The 19122-nt window shown below is 35.6% G+C and overlaps 1 long non-coding RNA gene across 4 annotated transcripts in view; it reads right to left on the minus strand.

The window, feature by feature from the left end:
- LOC145683448 (uncharacterized) overlaps positions 1 to 19122 on the minus strand; it is a 1457912-nt gene that overhangs the window by 220625 nt on the left and 1218165 nt on the right. For 2 of the 4 annotated variants that reach the window (XR_014131104.1, XR_014131103.1), the window contains one exon: positions 498 to 548. The exons of the other annotated variants lie outside the window; for them this stretch is intronic. This is a non-coding gene — a long non-coding RNA (uncharacterized LOC145683448). The remainder of the gene's footprint in view (positions 1 to 497; positions 549 to 19122) is intronic. 4 annotated transcript variants of the gene reach the window in all.

Genomic DNA, 19122 nt, shown 5'->3' on the forward strand with positions numbered 1-19122 from the left:
GGGGAGGTCCTGCAGCAATAGTATAACTGAAAACGTATCCTTTATTATATTATCCTGTAGGTGTTCCATGTATACGTACTTTTCGTATGAAAAAAAAAACTGTATTAAGGCGGTCAGGATCTCACATACAGATGGACATATACGCATGTAATATATGGAAGATACTTAGATGTCAGACACCCTGCAGCGTCATGGTGTAACATCTAAGCGGGAAAAGAGCAGTAGTATATATCACATGGATAACGTATGCTCCGTACAGATTTCCGTAGCAAACACATATATTTCGTATATTTGTACAACATACCGCTTTTAAGATAACAGATTTTTCTCAGTGTATATTCAATTAAAAACGATTATTTATATGATAGTAGAATACCGTTCAAATAATTGATAGATATTATTTACAAAATTGAAAACTCAGGAACCAGTGATATAACCAAGAAAACGACAGTGTTACAAGAAACGAGTGAGATTTATCACCAATTAAGCAGACATACCTTCTATCTGTCCACGTTCATTCAGCTCTCTTCTAACGCACGAAATCCATCCTGAAAATTATAGAATGTACATAAAAATTTGTTTTTAAAAGATCGTCACTGTATTACACGGTGAAACATGTCGATGAAATTATCAACAGTGATAATTAAGTCTCTGCCATCAGCAAATTTTTCTGTGAACCACACTGAGATCAATAGTATCTCATTTGAAAAGCTGCAAACAGGAAACTTACACCTATAATACTATGTGATAACATTACTTTAAACACCATTGCTAGTAAAAAAATTAATTCTACCTAAGGTTTTGTACACCACATTCCCTAACGAAAAAGTCTCCATTAGCAATTGATATGCTAGTGCCATTCTTGGGTAAGGACGAGATGTGCAGCTTAAAATGGGATCGGAATCACCCTAGTACATTCGGATGCTGACGCACACAGAATCTAACCCGAGATCTCATGCACCAAAGGCACTGAAACTATCTACTAGACAAGGATGAAAGCGTAGAATATATAGTCTTATATTCAAGTATTATGGCTAAAGGAAACGGACGATTGACGTAATTGAATGATTATGGAAGAATAGGGTTGCCAGACGTCCTGGTAGTCCGGGATAGTTTCTAAAAATGCTTTCGGAACTCCTGTTTGTCCCGGTTTTCGTTCTTCAGATTAAAACAAAATCAACCCGCAATAACTAGTATGTCTCACATACGAGTATAAACGAAATGTTTTCGAAGTTTCATTTGAAATCCGGCCAGCTTCAACGATTACAGAACTGAGTTGTCTAATATAGTTTCCCATGTGTGGATATATATTTCAAAGATGCTGTGCATGCATTCAATAATTTTGGATTTATATTTTTCCCTTATCTGATAAAAGCTTCAGGGTTAATATTCCATAACAACTTACTCTAGCACAAGAAGTGGCAGTGAAACGCATAAAAGTATGTATTGTTTAATTTTGATACTGGAATTTTTTTGTGCCAAACTTTTGGAGAGCCTGCGTGTCTTTGAAGAGATTTTCTTTTTGTTTATAGTTATGAATTTAGCGTAAATATATCTTCTGCTGTTAAATGGTAAATTTGTATTTATTTTGAGGTAATATTTCTGAGTCAGGTGATGACGCAACGAAGAAAACGTATCTCTTGAATCATAAACTGGAGCAGAGTGGGTCGTAATTGGCGGAATATATAAAGCCTGTTAAATACAGTAAATCGGAATTTAGAATAAGGAACGGTAGTCAGTTCTACTTATGTTACCTTTTCACATTCTTTATACCCTTGTGTGGCTTCCTTTCATATCCCTTGTGTGGCTTATTTGTGTTAACCATGTGTGTATAAAATGAACTGGAATATTGTGAGTAGTAACCTGGAAAAGATAAGTAAGTAATTGATTGTGACAAAATGTGTAGGAACCCTGACCTTATAGATAGCCTGAGATTGGTGTCCCGGATATTTTGTTTACAGAATCTGGCAACCCCATGGAAGAATTGATGAAATGGGAATATGAGGGGGAAAAGGGGAGAATCAAGGGAACATTGTTATTTACAAAAACAAACAGGGTCTGGAATCAATCCACAGATTTCTTGTACTACAGGTTTCCACCAACCAACAAACATATACCAACAAACAAGTACCAGCGTAATATGTACACAATATGAAAATGTTTAGATTGTATGGCGTAATATTTTCTCAATTAATATTGAAACTAGAATAAGAAGATGATTTCTATTACTTCCAGTTTTAGATGGAACATATTCCTGGGACTCTTAATTCATTGGAGAAAATCGCTTCTCGCTATCTATTATTGTTTGTATTCTATAGTGAAAAACGTTGAAACCGAGAGTACATGATATATACGGAAAGGAGTTTGAATATTAAACTTAATATTATTATAGAATATGGTACCTATTCTTAGAACTTTCAATGGATTCCCTCCTCTTTAAAAAACGCTCCTCGCTATATTTTATCTTTCTTGCCCAGTAGATCAATATTGATCCTGGACGTCGTAGTGGATTTCTATTATTTTCAGTTTTAGTAGAGATATTATAGTGGGTATAGGAATTTATTCTTGGGACGTTTAATTGATTCCAAAAACCATAATCGCCTTCTATTACTATTTTTACTCTATTGTGATCAACAGGAAATAGTTGATTTCGGACAATTCTGGTTTAAAAAGAGGATTAAGAAAAAATGTGCCTATGCATACAATGATAAATCAATTCTATAAAACGCTTCTCGCTATCTTTTATCTTGACAAGTTAAAGTCGAAAATACTTCATTTTACAAGTTGAAAACGAAACACTTATACTAATAACAATATACAGCAAAAAGTGAGGTGTTGAAACAACACAAAATGACTACTACTTTTAAGCGTGTTACTTGTATCAATTTAACACCGAGCACATCGCCTTCAGAGCATATCAGAAATACCTCGTTACTGACTGATTATTTGCATTCTTTTTTTATTGTTTGGTATAAGCAAAGCTTTGCGAAATATATTTGGCACTTGTAGCAGTGCTCCCATCTATTTTCTTTATCTGTTATTCTTGTGTTTCAGCACGTATAAACAGAAGATAGCAGCACTGTTGACTGTGTAACTCTAGCCAGACGATTCACAGGTTTACAACATTATTGTGACCGATCACAGAAAACATAGAACATTATTTGTTACTTGCCATAAGTGCTAAATATATTTCGCAAAGCTTTGCTCATATTAAACGATAAATGCCAGTGCAAATTCTCTCAGGTAGTACCGAGTTATTTCTGATATGCTCAGAAAGCGATGTGTTTGGTGCTTGAGGCAACCCAGCCCTTTTACCTTCGAGCAGAACCCAGCCCATCATCTTTACGTTAGAGCAGAACCCAGCCTCTCTTATAATTGTTAATCTGTTAGCGAAGATCAGGTGTAGCACACACACTTGTGAGCATCACAGACGTACGTTATTTAGAGGATTGACGAAAGTTGACGTTTTCGGGGGGTCGCTTATAAATTTGGACTATTGTCATCATCATCATCATTTTCATAACTTAATTTCTCACTCTTGTCAAATTACACGGGTAAATTATGCTGGTACTCGGACCAATGCACAGGAACCTACCCCCGTATGTGGGGCCACCGGCTACTGGTCCTTCTGCAGTAGACCGTGAAAATGTGTCTTGTTCCGGTCACACCAGGCATCTTTTATGGGGCAGTCAAAGCAGTTTGTGGGCCGCGGTGGCTCAGTGGTACAGCGTTCACCTCTGGTGCATGGGGTCTCGGGTTCAAACCCTGCTCCCGCCAAGTGAACTTTGTGGTGGACAAACACCGTGTGCGTGGGTTTTCTCGGGGTTCTCCCGTTTCCTCCCACTTTCTTCATTCCACCATTTCATTCATTTCTCATAATCACCGTCTTCTTTAGCCTAACCGGCATAACCGTGGGACCTAAAACTCAAAGATTTCATTTTCATTTTCAAATCAGTTTGCGAGCAACTAGACCCAGAGATCGTACTGATTCTGGTGACTCCGCTCATTCCAGTAAACGGCCTCTCGATAGATCGCGATCTCCTGTTCTAGCTACTTACTTAGACTCTGCAATGTACAAGGCTCCCGCTTCATCTTCTAATTTCTACAGCTCTAATGAACCAATATATACGTTTCTACTTACCGATTTCGACACCAAGTACACCCATCCTAAGATAGTGTTTCTGCAGATTATAAAGTACCTACCACGAGCCAGTATGGAAAATATCGTTAAAACTCGCAATGGATTTTTCAAATACGTTCTAAGGACCCAAATTTCGGTACAGCACTCCGAAACAAAGCTTCTTATGAGATCTTCGGCAAAACTGCGAAACTAACATAACAAACCGATAGGAAAACGAAGCAACCACGATACCTGAAATAAGTGACGAAGAGGTCCTAGAAGAACTCAAACAAGAGGGAATTGACGTTAACAAATGCATTCGCATTAAAAATAATAATGGCCCCACTTACATGGTTCGCGTTCTCTCTCAAAATCAAACTTCATTAGACTATATATTAGCTCATGGAGCTTCTATCTATAAAAAAAACTCCATCGTGTTGAACCTTCTAAGGCGACAGGGCCTCTACCACTCCGGTGTGAGAAATGTCAAGCATACAATTCTCACTTTACCTACAGTGTCCAAACGCATCTAAATGTGGGTATTGTGGTGGACCTCATAATACAAAATCCTGTAAAATCAACAAAAACCACAAACTTGTTCTCTGTGTAACGGAAATCATCCAACCTACAGTTACCGCTGTAAGGGTAAACCCCAAGCAGAACCAGAACAACCAGAACTCCCAGTACCAATATAAAGTTTCGATAAAACCACACCACCCACTCAGTCTATCGCTCAGCCTCTCTGTGTCGAAGATCTTATTCGTTACATTACAATAGTACTTCAAAATGTCTTTCCATTCCAAAGCGAGCACATTCTTCGTTTTGCCGTTTCAACGGCGAAATATCTGTTCAATCTACACTTTACTGCAACATACTCAGGTAATTTTGTTCACTTCCACATCGCACCTCTAGAAACAGGAGTGTAAAGCCAACATGGCAGTATACATAATGCTTTGACTTTACTCTTTGTTAACATCAGATCATTTCATCAACACAAAATACTTCTCGAGCCTCTCTTGCTAAAAGAAAAAGTTGATATTGTAGCTCTGAATGAGACAGCTTTAAAACCAGCCATTTCTGCGCGACTTTCCGGCTATCAACTTCAACGTTGTGATTACCATGATGTACATGCGCGCGCTAAAGGAGGAGTACTGATTGGCTTTTCACCAAAACTTCCTTATCGGCAATACAATCCTCCTGCATTTCCACATCTACCTGAACATCTTTTCTTCCCTATTTACAATCCTTCTCTCACAGTTAATGTAGCTACTATATTCGCCCTGGTCATCCAATATCGTTCTCGTTTTTCGATTATATAGCCCATAATTTTAGAAACATAATCATCATGGCTGACATAAATATTCTTAGCAGAAGTGCCAGGGAAAAAGAACGCTTTAAGGAAGTTATTTCCACTACTTTACAGCTTTACATTCACAATCTTCTGGCTCCCACTAGACCAGCCAGTCAAACATCCCCGGATGTAGTAATCACTTCCTTATCGATTGCAAACAACTGTGAGCTGCAGGTTCTTCATACGATTGGAGGTGATCATTGTCCAATCAAACTGTCCATTAAGAAGGCTCGCCCATCTATACAACAGCTCGAACCTCATATTATTCACAGTTATGATAAAGCCGACTGGCCTCAATTGCGGCAGTTCGTTCATAACCAGCTCTCCACTCTTCATCCACCAACTTCCGAACAAGAAATGTATTCAACAATCAATCACATCACAGACATCTTACAAGCCAGTGCTCAACAAACCATCCCTGAGGAAAAAGATTATCCTTCTAAACCTAAATTGCCTCCACAATATCACCACCAAAATGTCGATCACGAGTTCATCGAAACCCAGCTTGTCTTGCACTTACCGTCAATGACGCTGCCATAGAGCACTCAAAGACAGTGGGCTACTTGGGTATAACATTTGATTACCATCTTACATGGCGTCCACACCTCGCTACCGTCGTAAGAAAATCCAAAAATAGATTAAATTTACTTAAACGTCTCATAGGAACAACGTGGGGTTTCCATTCTTCTACGCTCATTAACACTTACAAGGTCTTCCTCCGTCCCGTTCTTACGTATGGTTTCACCGCATGGATATCAACAAACGCAAAACATTACGAAAAGCTTATAATAATGGAACGACATGCTCTCCTCCTAGCCTTCCGCATTAAATTACCGAGTCCAACTCACAGCATCACATTTCCTCATCTTCTTTATCATCTCGAAGCTCTTCGTCTTAAATATATAACTCAACGCTATGACAGCGAACACGCTCTCTTTTTTGAAACCGTTTACAGCGACGCTCCTTACACCCAAAGCCATCGCCACATGCCTACACCTCTCTCACTACTTTTCGCTCTATATAAATATTGTACCTCCAGGTCATCCCGACTTTAACATCATCAATATCCTCAGCACGTCAGACATCTCTGCCCATATCTCACCTTCATATCATGCACAGTAAACCCGCTTGTTACTAACAGGGCCTCCTCATGTACCTGATCACGCCAGAGTCGCCCTTGGACAGAAGATTATAAGCCAGCATCTGTCTTATTAACCAGTTCCTGTGTTGTGTCTTCTTTGCAGCAATTCATTCTTATTTCATTTCACTTATCTCACTATAAATAGCTAGTCGACTCAGACTTCAAACTGCACCTTCGAATTTAAAAAAGCTTAAGGATGTTAAATAAAGTTAATAAATGTCCCTTTGCGCAACATAAATTCCTTTCCCCATAATAATGTCAAATCTCTTTCCCTAATAGAGGGTGTAGCTCTGACAATGGGTGCTAGTTACAATGTAGCTAGTAAAAATTAAAAAAAAAACAAAGAAAAAAAAGCTTGGTGTTAAATTAACATACAACTAACACTCTAAAGTGATAGTCATTTTGTGTTGTCTCAACACACCATTTTTTGCTATGTATGTAATAGCTTTATATTAAACTTAATTTTAAGTAGTTTGCTTAGACTCTGTGTAACTTTTATTTACATGGCACGTAAATAAATTCCTCACATTACAACTTTACGTTGTCATCCTTCCTGATTCAATGCAATGAGGGAAGGGGCTGCAGCCCCCAAGTTGAACCAACGCGCCTTTCAAAGAACAGCTTTTTGGTTCTAGAAATGAAAAGGAGTTTATTATTATTGTTAATATCCCCGAAGCTTTCGACTCGCTGTACGCTATAGGCTAAGGTCGTGATTAATTACAATTTTTATTTATTTTACTTTTTATGTTTAGTTTGCTCAACCAACTAGCGGATACACAAATATTAAGGCTGCAATCTAAATATGATTAAGGCTTGTAAGTGGTAGTATGTTTCATGTGGGTTGACGGTAAATGTTAAATACTTTACTGTCCTAAAGGTAAACGGTAACAGCTGTCTGTAGTTTATATATTGTGTTCATGTTGCTTAATTAATAAATTATATTGTACTTAACACGGAGTAAATACTGTGGATTTTACATAAGTAATTAGAATTTTATTTTCATTCAATAAAAATCTTAATAATAAACATTAAACAATATTCCTGTTCAGCATAATCACTAATCCATTTTCAAATAAAGGTAGGCAGCGAACGTAGCAGTGTGGAAGCTGTTAACTACTAGGAATTAGTTTTTTTCACAGACTCAGGTGATTTTGAATTATAAACTAACTTTAAGCATCCATCGTTGGTGAATCTTTAATTCAGGACGTCGATTAAAAGAAAGGGAAAAATCTTTCTAATTCGTTCAACGGTGTTTATCCTTTGCTGTTGTGTAAGCCTGCAAAATAATGAAGTAATGCGGATAGCAAACACACAATGCGTTCTAAGACACCATACATTTTCTTGGCAACCAAATTTGACCGTTCAGAACCGAAAATCGAAAGAAGAGATTCGTACAGAATTAGATTTGGTGATCTGTCTGTATACCAAATTTGATGACGCTAACTCATTCTTACGAAAACCCTGATGACACGCATTATTATTATTATTATTATTATTATTATTATTATTATTATTATTATTATTATTGCCCAACTTGAGCACGTGAATGAGATGTTCTTTCGAAGTTTTTTTTTTTTTTTTTTTTTTTTTTAGCTGAATATTCAGCATATGAACTAGGGGACATTTTCTGTAGAACGTTCTGCATAGGAATTAATGTTTCTGCAGGAACAGCTCCCGAATCTCTGGAGATCAAAATAAGATTTAGGGTTTATCAATTATTTTTCAATTGCTAAGAGATGAATCAGGGAAGTGTATGAGAAAATCATTACACGCGTCATCCTATCCTAGACTTATTGACAAACATCCATCAAACGAATAAGTCTTCTCTTCTGTGAATTGTTTTTAAACATATGGTATTCGTGCGAGAAACCCCTTTTCAAGAATCATCGTTGAACTTGCAAATGACGAAACACTTCATTATTGGAAAAATTTGTGAACATCTAAAATGTTCATGTAGTTGATTTTTGTAATAGTTAGTTCATCCTAGCGAAAAAAAGGCTTTAAAATATTTTAGAAACCTAGACTTATTCCAAAAGTACTTGAGTACTTGATACTCATAAATTACTATGTGTTTCTAGGATGCGGAAATAATAAGTTAATCTGTATTCTAGAAGATAAACAGTACATACTTTCTCTGCCCTAAGTACTTTTTCAACACCCTCAACAAGCCTCTTTTCAGTAACGATAAGCATTACAATGGCTTGACCACCTGTCTTCATAATCCATTTTTTTTCTTAAGATTTCTATTGAATGAAAATAAGATTCTAATTACTTATATAAAATCCACAGTATTCACTCCGTGTTAAGTACAATATAATTTATTAATTAAGCAACATGAACACAATATATAAACTACAGACAGCTGTTACCGTTTACCTTTAGGACAGTGTAGTATTTAACATTTACCGTCAACCCACATGAAACATACTACCACTTACAGGCCGTAATCATATTTAGATTGCAGCCTTAATATTTGTAATCATTCAAAACAGCAGAACTTTCAAATGCAGTAGAACATTCAAATAATGATTCCTCGTTACATTTTCAAGATACATATACAGAATCACCAGAATACATACATATTTCTGCTCTTGTTACTTTATTTCAACCAGAAGTAATTAAAATCCACTAATTCTGGTTTCAATATTGATCTACAACAGGGCTTCTCAACCTCGGGTAGCGAGAAGGTTTCATGAGGTTGCGAAGATAAACGGAAGAGATGTGTATAATTAGAAGCTAATGCCGGAAAATATTTTTACTTAAATATGACTTTAAATTTTGTTCTGACAGGTGTATTTTTATTTCTATACATACTGTAAAAAACAACAAAAAATAGACTACTAAACTAAGTTTATAGGTAGTAAATTAATGATAATTTGTTTTTGAGAAAAATTACAGAGCTAAAACACTAATCCGCAATAGCTGTGCTGCGTTTGTTGATAAATCAACAAAGAACAAATTATTCTGTCAGCAATAAAACGGATTGCTTTTGTTTAGGATCATTTGTTGTTCTTTGCAAAATTGCACACGCATGTGTTTGAGTGAATACTCTTTTCACTAGAAACTGGCCACAATTAAGGCAGTATTTTGATGCGGAATTTTGTTTCCTAAATTTTAAAACTAAACAAGTTGCTTTTAATAGTTTCTGGTGACACTGAACACACACACAACAATACCAAGTTCACAGCAATATGAGGTAACTCAAAGTGGCAGACGCTCAAAAATTGAAATACTCAATAACTTTTTTAACAGCTGTCCAAGTACCATTAACCAAAATTATAAATCATTTTATTTTTTTATCGTATGACCCAATGTTAAGGTATTTATGAAGTTTTAAAATTTTCAAACGGCTTCCATTTTGAAACAGTATGACGGGCCGGATATGATATTTGTAACATGGATGAACTGACCAAATTTAGGTTTTAGTCTATTCGCTTTTAGGGAAGTTGCTGTATCCACTACATACAAGAGATGAATTCTACTATTATAGCAATAGATGGATATCGTGAAATCTCCTCAATAGCTATATTAAAAATCCCACACTTCTTATTACAGACCAGAAATTATTAGGGGGGTCTCTGGCAAGAGGATATGATAAAACGAGGGTCATGATGGGGATTAATTTGAGATCCACTGATCTATATTGACCAAAAGCGGTAATAAATAACAAGTAACAGCTTTATTTTTTATTTTTATTTATTTATTTATTTTTTAGGAATATGAATTTAATGACTGAAAATTTGTTCGACCACTGATCTAATACTTCTATTTTAAGCATAACTGGCAGAAATCGGCAATTTCTGGTTTCAACAGTGACTGCTGTACAGGATAAACCTTAAAATCAGATAGAAACATATTGACATGTGGAGAGCCAGATGCCATCTACGCCGTAACCTTGCCCTGTAACCGGAAGTGGTAGAAATTTACAATAATCTACGGTTCCAATATTAATATTCATACAGCAAAATTGTAATAGATTGCGTTGATCAGTTTTATTATACAAATATACAATTAAATAAATGGCAGAATTGTGTGCCGAGGCTAAGCGAGGTGATGATGGTGATAACGAATAAAATAGTGGGATAAAGAAAGTGAGAAAAGTCGGGGGAATCCCAGAAAACCCACGCACACCACAAAACCCACTTGCCAGGAGATAAGATCTAATAGGGCCCCCCATAGAACAGAGGTGAGCGATCTACATGCAGACACCGATATGAATTTATGGAAAATCCATCATAAGAACCCAGAACACGTAACCATTCTGGCAATTGCGATTACCTGTTTCCCTTATTCTTGTGGTCAAACTGTGAACGGACTATGATACTGAAATTGGGCCAAATTTGGTAGAGCTGGATAATTTGAGAACGTTAATTTAAATAGTGCGTAGAAATACTGGTTTCGCGCCAAAAATCTTAAAACCAGTTTTTTTTTTTCTATCTAATTATGTAGCTATAAACTTTCAGTTCTATGTAAGAAAATAAAGTTACTTTCCATTTGGCAGTTAATGGCCAGATACACGGTAGTAAGGTAGGCAACCATATTTACATTTCAGAAGTGTAGGTTGCGTGCGTGAGAGGGGTAATTGACACTATCATCAAATAAAGGTAACCTCGATTTTCATAGAGAGGCTCATCATTTCGGATCGTGTTAGAAATGTTTTAAGATGGACGGAAATGAAAGACTATGATTTTTAGGTGTATCATATATGAGTTATCTAGAGCAAAAGGATCAACTTCAAGGACATAACCCGCATAGCGAAAAGATGACAACATAAGAAGTTATTCACGGTAAGAAAGAAAAAGAAAATCATCATAAGAGAAAGAGTCAAAAAAAAATGAGAAAAGAAACACTGACGAGTAAAGCTTTAGACTTAGAATAAGATGAAAATATTTCATACCTAGAGAGAGATGTGAGAACGAAAATGGAAAAAGCAAGACAGAAGAGGAGAAACATAATTATAAAACAGATTAAAATATTTCGAAAATATGAAACAGCCCTGCTACGATTTAAGGAGACGAAGTGAAGAAGGACAAAGGAAGCTCAGCTATAGCATAAAACGTAAGTACCCGCCTCCTAGGTTGGCTTATCGACCAGTCAGAGATATATGCGTTAAATCAACATTTAAAATCTGAAAATATGAAATTGGAAAAATAATCAGAAACTCAGAAAAGAAATACGAATACTTTAATAAAAATATCGGTGACAAAATAAAATACACATAACTGTACTAGTGCTACAGGACAAGTTGATCAACAAACCAACCAGCAAACTCTGGAAAAGAAAAAGATTGTAATTACGTCGTTCACAGAGGCTAAAAATATAATCACTGCACGAACAGTAACAAGCGAAGACATGGAAAAACTCGTCAGTGATAGTAGATTACAATAAAACCCTAACATCCAGAAACCAAGTGGAAAGAAGACTTTAATAATAATTTATAATGTAACAACTGATTTCAGGGATAAGGAAATTGTTAAGACACTAAGAGAGACAATAATGAAATAGATAAAATCAAGATATCATACTAGTCTACGGCACCAAAACAGATGACATTTAGTTGTAGAAACATCATCTGAAATCAGAAGAAAATTAGTCAGAAATGAAAAAGAGTGCCTCATGTGCGAAAAACCTGAAGTAAAGGACTACAGCCACGACAGAAAATTCTATAAACAAGAAATAAAGTATGCCTTTTCTGCATCAACAAAGGTCATAATAAAGCAAGCTGCAAAACCAAAGATAAATTGAAAACACTCATCCCTTGCATAAAAAGAAGCAATATAATGCAAAAAAGAGAGACCAATACTATGCAACTTACAAAATGTTTAATTAAAAATCAATTGTCAAAAAATAACTTTTGGTAATTAAATTGTACTGATAAAAATTCACAAAGCAATCACAGTTAACCTTTTATGTTTGAAGATAAATTAACAATTATCCAGATCAATCACAACTAAGGATGAGCTTAACAAATTTTCAGAAAAAAGAAAGGGCAGATATAATTGTTATACAAGAACCTTATATTAAAAACAAATTAATGAACATGAGGACGGATGAAGTTGTAATTGCTAAATAACGCAAGGAAAAACCTAAAACATGCACTTAAAAAACTAAAGCTTCAATATTAAATAGAAATAAAAAACATAAAAACATTTAATTTAGTGGAATGTAGTAACAATTGGACAGCTAGCGTAGATATTTGTACTAAACTGGGTAATAAAAATGCTAATCTACTACTACCAATTTAGTATGTAAATGTTATCTTTTTTCGAGAACGTTGAAAAATCTTGTCAAACATAATAATCTGTATGGCATCAAATCGTAAACTCATATTCCGGAATAATAAATTTACATAAAAATGAAGATAAAAACTAGAAGATATAACAATGAATTAACACTTAGTACTAAAATGCTGAATAAAATAATTCTACTTTTAGAAACATACAGGGGAGGAGTCGAACACAGATCAAGCATTATTAGGAATAAAGAAGTGCAATGGAATAAGAAAAAACAGGAAGATTCTAAAAGCGGCTATTATTAGTGATCATAATAATATAATGTTTGAAATTACAGCTGCAAATAACAAATATAAAGAAGAATATGGTAATATCAACGAAAAATTAATCCAGGGAAAATAAAAATAATAAATAAAGACATACTCTAGCAAAAGAAAACTAATATCACAAATAGACGAAAAAAATAATCTTGTTGAACTAGCACAAAGTATAGAAGCAATTAAATATTCAACAAAGAAAAAGCACAAGAAAATTAGAAACGAAACTAAACACTTTCTAGCAAATGAACTATAAGATTAGAATCGAAAACAATACCAATACACATCAGAACGAAACTTAAGACCAAATAATATAAACAAATATAAAAAATTAAAATGAATGTATCAAAAGAAATAAAAATAATCTAAAAACAATAGTTAGATGTACACTCCGCATCAAAAAGATTGCGACAGCTAACGCCGCGCAGTAAGGCCACTCAGTATACACCTTCTTATCCCATAATCGTGTCAGGTAAAGAGACCCCCTCTCTCTCCTCATTTTTTCTCTCCTATACTAAAATTAGCTAATAACATGAGCGCAATTCTGATTTCAAACTACACATGTATTAGTTTTGATAAAACGAAATAACAAAAGCGAGACGAAACAAGATTCATAAGTTGATGTAGGGAGAAACTGAAACAGACACAATGAAAGGTTGAAACCATTTGATGTCTATTACACAGAGATTCAGAAATGAAGCAGAGAGAGAGAAAAAAAAGAATAAGGAAAGGAGAACAGATGAAACTGTGGAATTGTAACGTAGTAAGAAAAGAACCTAACATTATAAAGTTCCGTTTCCAGAAATCCAACAGTAATATAGAAATAACTTTGTTTTCACATATATTTTTCAGGACTACTCGAATATAGAGAGGATGATTCAAACATTCATTACGTCACTTTCATAATGGATAACATACTCAATTTCAAGTAGAACTATACATCTCCGATATACATCTAGGATAATGTCAAAAGTTTAACAAACATGCTTTGTTTCCGCGTGGTTCGATTGCAAATTCGGTAGTGTTCATTGGACGTACTGATCCAAAATACATTCTAATATACTCAGTAGATAGCGTTGGTCATATCCTCAATTTCAGACTACTATTGCAAACTGAACAAAAAAAAAAGGAAAAAGAAAAGGAAAGAAAAAGAAAGAAAGAGAAAATTGAAGAGTTCTATTTTACTGTTAGTTTTCTATCAGAAATACAATATATTAAAAGTCCAAACCGTATCGTAATGAAAAGTTACAAATGTTCGAAAGCAAAAGTGTATATTCCGCTTGGATGTAGCATGTTTCAAATTTCAACGTGAATAAAACACATTGAATTATAGGATGGAAATAAATTTTGTGTCGAACTAGTATAAATAAAATTCTGTTTTGAAATAACCAAAGAGGTTACCATTTTCTAGTCTTCTCCGAAGATTTATCTGTTCCGAACATCCAGCATTGATTTCATCTCTTCCCGATATAACGTATTTTGTACAGATAAAATGAACAAGTTAAGAGCTCAAACGTATTATCGTGTGGGTCGGATAATGTAGACCAAAAGTAGGTCGAGGATTCAAATCCGTAGTGACCTGGAAATTCGACTGAGACTCGGTAACCCAGAGGATAAAAAAGAGATTTTACTTATTTCCGTGCGTTTAAACAGTATTTCTGTTACAGATGATCAGGACTGGAAATGTTATCCCCAGAGCACGAAAAACACGACACCGACGTTAACAGTTGATTAGATTCTCCAAATCAAGTATATCGAGCTCTTGTTCCGTTTTAACTTTGGAACATGAAGTGCGTGTATGTGAGAGAGGGAGGGAGGGGGAGAAATGATGCAGGACAAACAGAACTGTATAGAAGAACAAATGATTAAACTAACAAAATCTACCATTACCCATTATGAATATCTTCGGAAAATCTGCTACAAGTTTCTCCCATGTACATAATTCCATTACTTATGCTTGACAGTTGCAACTTAGGACATGAGAGTAACAATAAAAAAATAGTAAAAATGTGTAATACATGTGAACTAGTGTTTCTTAATAGGTGGTCCGCGGCATCTTTGCTAGTAATTGTGTTTCCTGTTTGTGTTTAGTGAATGACTGAGTTCAGTGATTGAAAATATTTTAGTGGTGTGCTTAGTGATGCAAATGAAGTTGACATATTTACTCCTGCGTCTTCCAAATAGCGGAAATGGTGAGTCAAAAGTAATTTTCTTCTTTTTCTGTAGTTTGTTCACTGTACGAAATTTATCAAATTTATACTGCAACTTGCAGGATAGTTTGCTTAACTACAACTTCACAAGCAGCCAAGATGTGGTTGGCACACGTGAATCAGTACGATATGCGAAATCGGAATCGCACGGTATGGGAATCAACTCGTACGCTAAGGGTAAATACGCACTCAACAGATGGGAATCAACTCGTACGCTGGGGGTAAATCCACTGTCAGCTAATGGGAATCAAACTAGTCCGTTTCGGAATCAATTCGGTGCCAGCCTTTGGTTAAAGTGTAGAGAGTCGGTAGTCAGATGTTTGCTGAACGAGGCGATATTCAAACCTGAAGTAATAGAAATCAATTATTTCTTCTTTTTGTATTGATAACTATAAAGGAAAGGCTGTCATAGATAAGGAGAAAGCTGTTTTCTGCAATCCGACGAGTACATTTCCTTTCCAATCGTAACTCTACTAAAAGCTGAAGCGACAGAAATCCCATTATAACTTTCAGTTTGAAAGTTGAGCTACATAAATCAAAAAAAGAGAAAGATAAAATCTTTTTCTTAATTTTTAGAATCGACTGAACGCATTAACCAGGATGCTTCCTTCCTATGTTGAATCTTGAATCTGGGGTCAACCTACTTATTTCCTGAAAGGATTTGTGGAGCAAGTTCTAAAATAGGTTTCAATTCCTTGTCCGGATGAGGCGCATTCTTATATGAAAGGTTCATATATGTCCAACTTCCAGTAACTTTAAAATGTGTCAGTTACACGGCTCTCACACCTTAAAAACGAAGGTCAAGTCCTGGTAGAACCAAATTGCCAGGACCATGACGTGTGAGTTACAAGGCTGTCGTACATGATCAAAACCAAAAGCCAAGTTCCTTCAAACAACATCCACCCGGAACCTTCTTCCCTCTCATCACTCTGAGCCTTGTCGTTGCGAGAGGGCTTAAATCCTGAAGGGTGAGCAATCGTTTTTATATAACTAGTAAGAAAAAGCTATTCGGATCGAGTAAATGAGGTCAAATTCCTACCACGACTAGTTTTCACCTAATTAGTAACTCAAAATCTATTGAACACTTTTGTACCGTGTGACCCATTAAACAACTCGTCTAGATGAGCAGTTGAATATATAATGAACATACGGATCTGATAATCTATATAGGTTAAATTGAAAAAAAGTAAAGAAATTGAAGTACACCGACTGTAGATATGCTTTTCTTAACTATTAGGTCCACTAATATAGGATATTTATAGTGAAATAATCAATTTTTATTTTTATTACCTTGATGTAGGATATAATTGGTACGGCATATTATTCTAAATCTACTAGTTATGCGGAGCACTTTGATATATAGGACATATAGGTCAAGCTGTTCTATATATTTTCAGCCCTGTAGGGTCGGGGTCACTTCCTATGAACAAATTCTAGACCAAGACCAAGACCCGGACGATCTTGGTCTTGGTCTTGCACATTCGGTCTTGGTGTTGGTCTTGCACTGGAACCCTTAGTCTTGGTATAGCACACCCAGTCTTGGTCTTGGTCTTGGTCTTGGTCTTGGTCTTGGTCTTGCCTGCAGGTTTTGCAAATCTTGCTCTTAAGAAATCTTATGCTTTCCATAGGTAAATTTTACTCTGGATATAAGGGATAATAAAGTCTAAATTGCGCCAATACTAACGAAAATATAATGTATGTTTCTCAATGTAATAGTTTACCTTCGTATAAGTATAATGATAGTGTACAACATAGGCATTGACCATTATTTTTTTCAATGGGTGCCCACGCTTCACTATTTATAAGATAAATCATAATGTTTTCTTATATTTTTTTATATATTTTTAACAGATCCAATACACAAACTAGGGAGGCTACCCTGAGATGCATGAAAGAAAATCGAAATGGCACAGATTACTGAAGTATCATAAATTTCTAAAATACTTTTAAACTCTAAAAGCGTCAGATTTATTTTCTTTTCAATCATGATTAACTAATCTTTGTATTGAACAAATTTCCAATTAAATATTGAGAATTTGTTTCACTGATTTTAATATGTACTCTATGGGCAGAAACATTGTCGTTACGTATAAGCGGTGAATAAACTGAAGGCTTTCGAAACGTGGGCATGGAGGAAAAAGGAGAACATCAGCTCGGTTGAAAGGAAAACGAACGAGAAGATATTAGAAATAGTAGCAGTAGGGAAGAAAAGAAAAATTTTAGATGCAATTAAGAGAAGGATGAGGAATTGGTAGGCATATTGCCTGAGTAGGAACTGTGTTATGAGAGACGCGCTAGAGTATGGTAGAAGGAAAGAGAAGGAGGGGATGAAGGAGACTGTGATTGAAGGAAGGTATTAAAACAGAAAATTGCTACGTCAAGACGAAAAGACTAGCTGAGGACAAGCGTACATCGAAGCATCTTAGTTGCAACAATTGGCCTGCCGATAATGGCAGAATAGCTATGATGATGATGATGATGATATATTTAGCAATATTTGCCAAAAGAGAGAGAGTGAAAATTAAAATAATAATGATTATAAGAAAATCTCTTAATATTTTAGAATAATTTGAGTGAAAACTGAAAATGACTGTATATCTTTTGATAAATGAGTGAAATGGTAGAATGAAGAAAGTAGGAGAAAATGGGAAAATCTCGAGAAAAAAGCACACACGGTGTTTGTCAATCAAAAGCTCAATGGTGCAAGCTGGGATCGAACCAGGAACCTCATGTACCAAAGGTGAACGCGCTATCACAGCCACCACGCTTAAAACAACTGAAGGGTGAAAAACAAATTCCTCTTTTGCCATACGAGTATTTATCCCAGGACGAGCCGACAAACTTTACCAGCTCGAAGGTCAAAGGTTTAAATTTACTCCAGATAACACACACACCTCTAGTATAGTGTTTGATTTCCCGCATTGTTTAAAATGCACGAATGCATAGTAACCCAGCACCAGTGACACATTTCTTTGTATGCAACAAGCTCTGATTAGAATGACACCTGTGTGGTTTGAAAACGAGTGATAACTACAGAAAAAGCAAATAACCGATTCAGAAAGCGACATACTGTAGCTCTATGCTACAGAAGCATATCGTCTCATGCGGATTGCATAAAATACTGGGAACATATTCACTCCAGCGATATTTTTACTGAAGCCAAGAAATTCAAGTGAAAGATGTAATGATTTTCCTCTTTTTAATTTCTAGTAAAAAAAAATCAAGTAGTACCGGTACTTGTGCAAGACTTGCCCAAAAGTCTTGCTCTTGCAGGTATGGTCTTGGTCTTGGTCTTGCACCCCTTGGTCTTTCATAGGGATTCCTGGTCTTGATCTTGGTCTTGCATGCAAGACTCTTGCAGAAACTGCAAGACCAAGACTCTTGCGCTCATCACTAGCAAGGAATTAAAACCTGTTAAGGAACTTGCTAGAGAAACCCTTTCAAGAAATAAATAAGTTGTTTCCAGATTCAAAGTTCAACTTCGGAAGCATCTCTGGTAAGAGTAGATTCTCTCTTAACCCTATATTCAAACCGGAAGTGGCAGAAATCAACCACTTCCGAAATTGATGTTCATTGATACAGAGTAAAAACGTTACTAGATAGCAATAAGTGTTTTTTTTTTTCGGAATTGCTTCAGCGCTCTAAGAAGAGGCAACCATTATCATCTCGCTTCACTCTCTATTTAAACGGGAAGTGGCATAAATCTACCACTTCCGATATTAATGTTGCTTGCTACAAAGTAGAAAACGG

This window comes from Thermobia domestica, chromosome 4 (genome assembly GCF_964235325.1).
Source record: "Thermobia domestica chromosome 4, izTheDome1.hap1.1, whole genome shotgun sequence".
Classification (NCBI taxonomy): Eukaryota; Metazoa; Arthropoda; class Insecta; order Zygentoma; family Lepismatidae; genus Thermobia; species Thermobia domestica.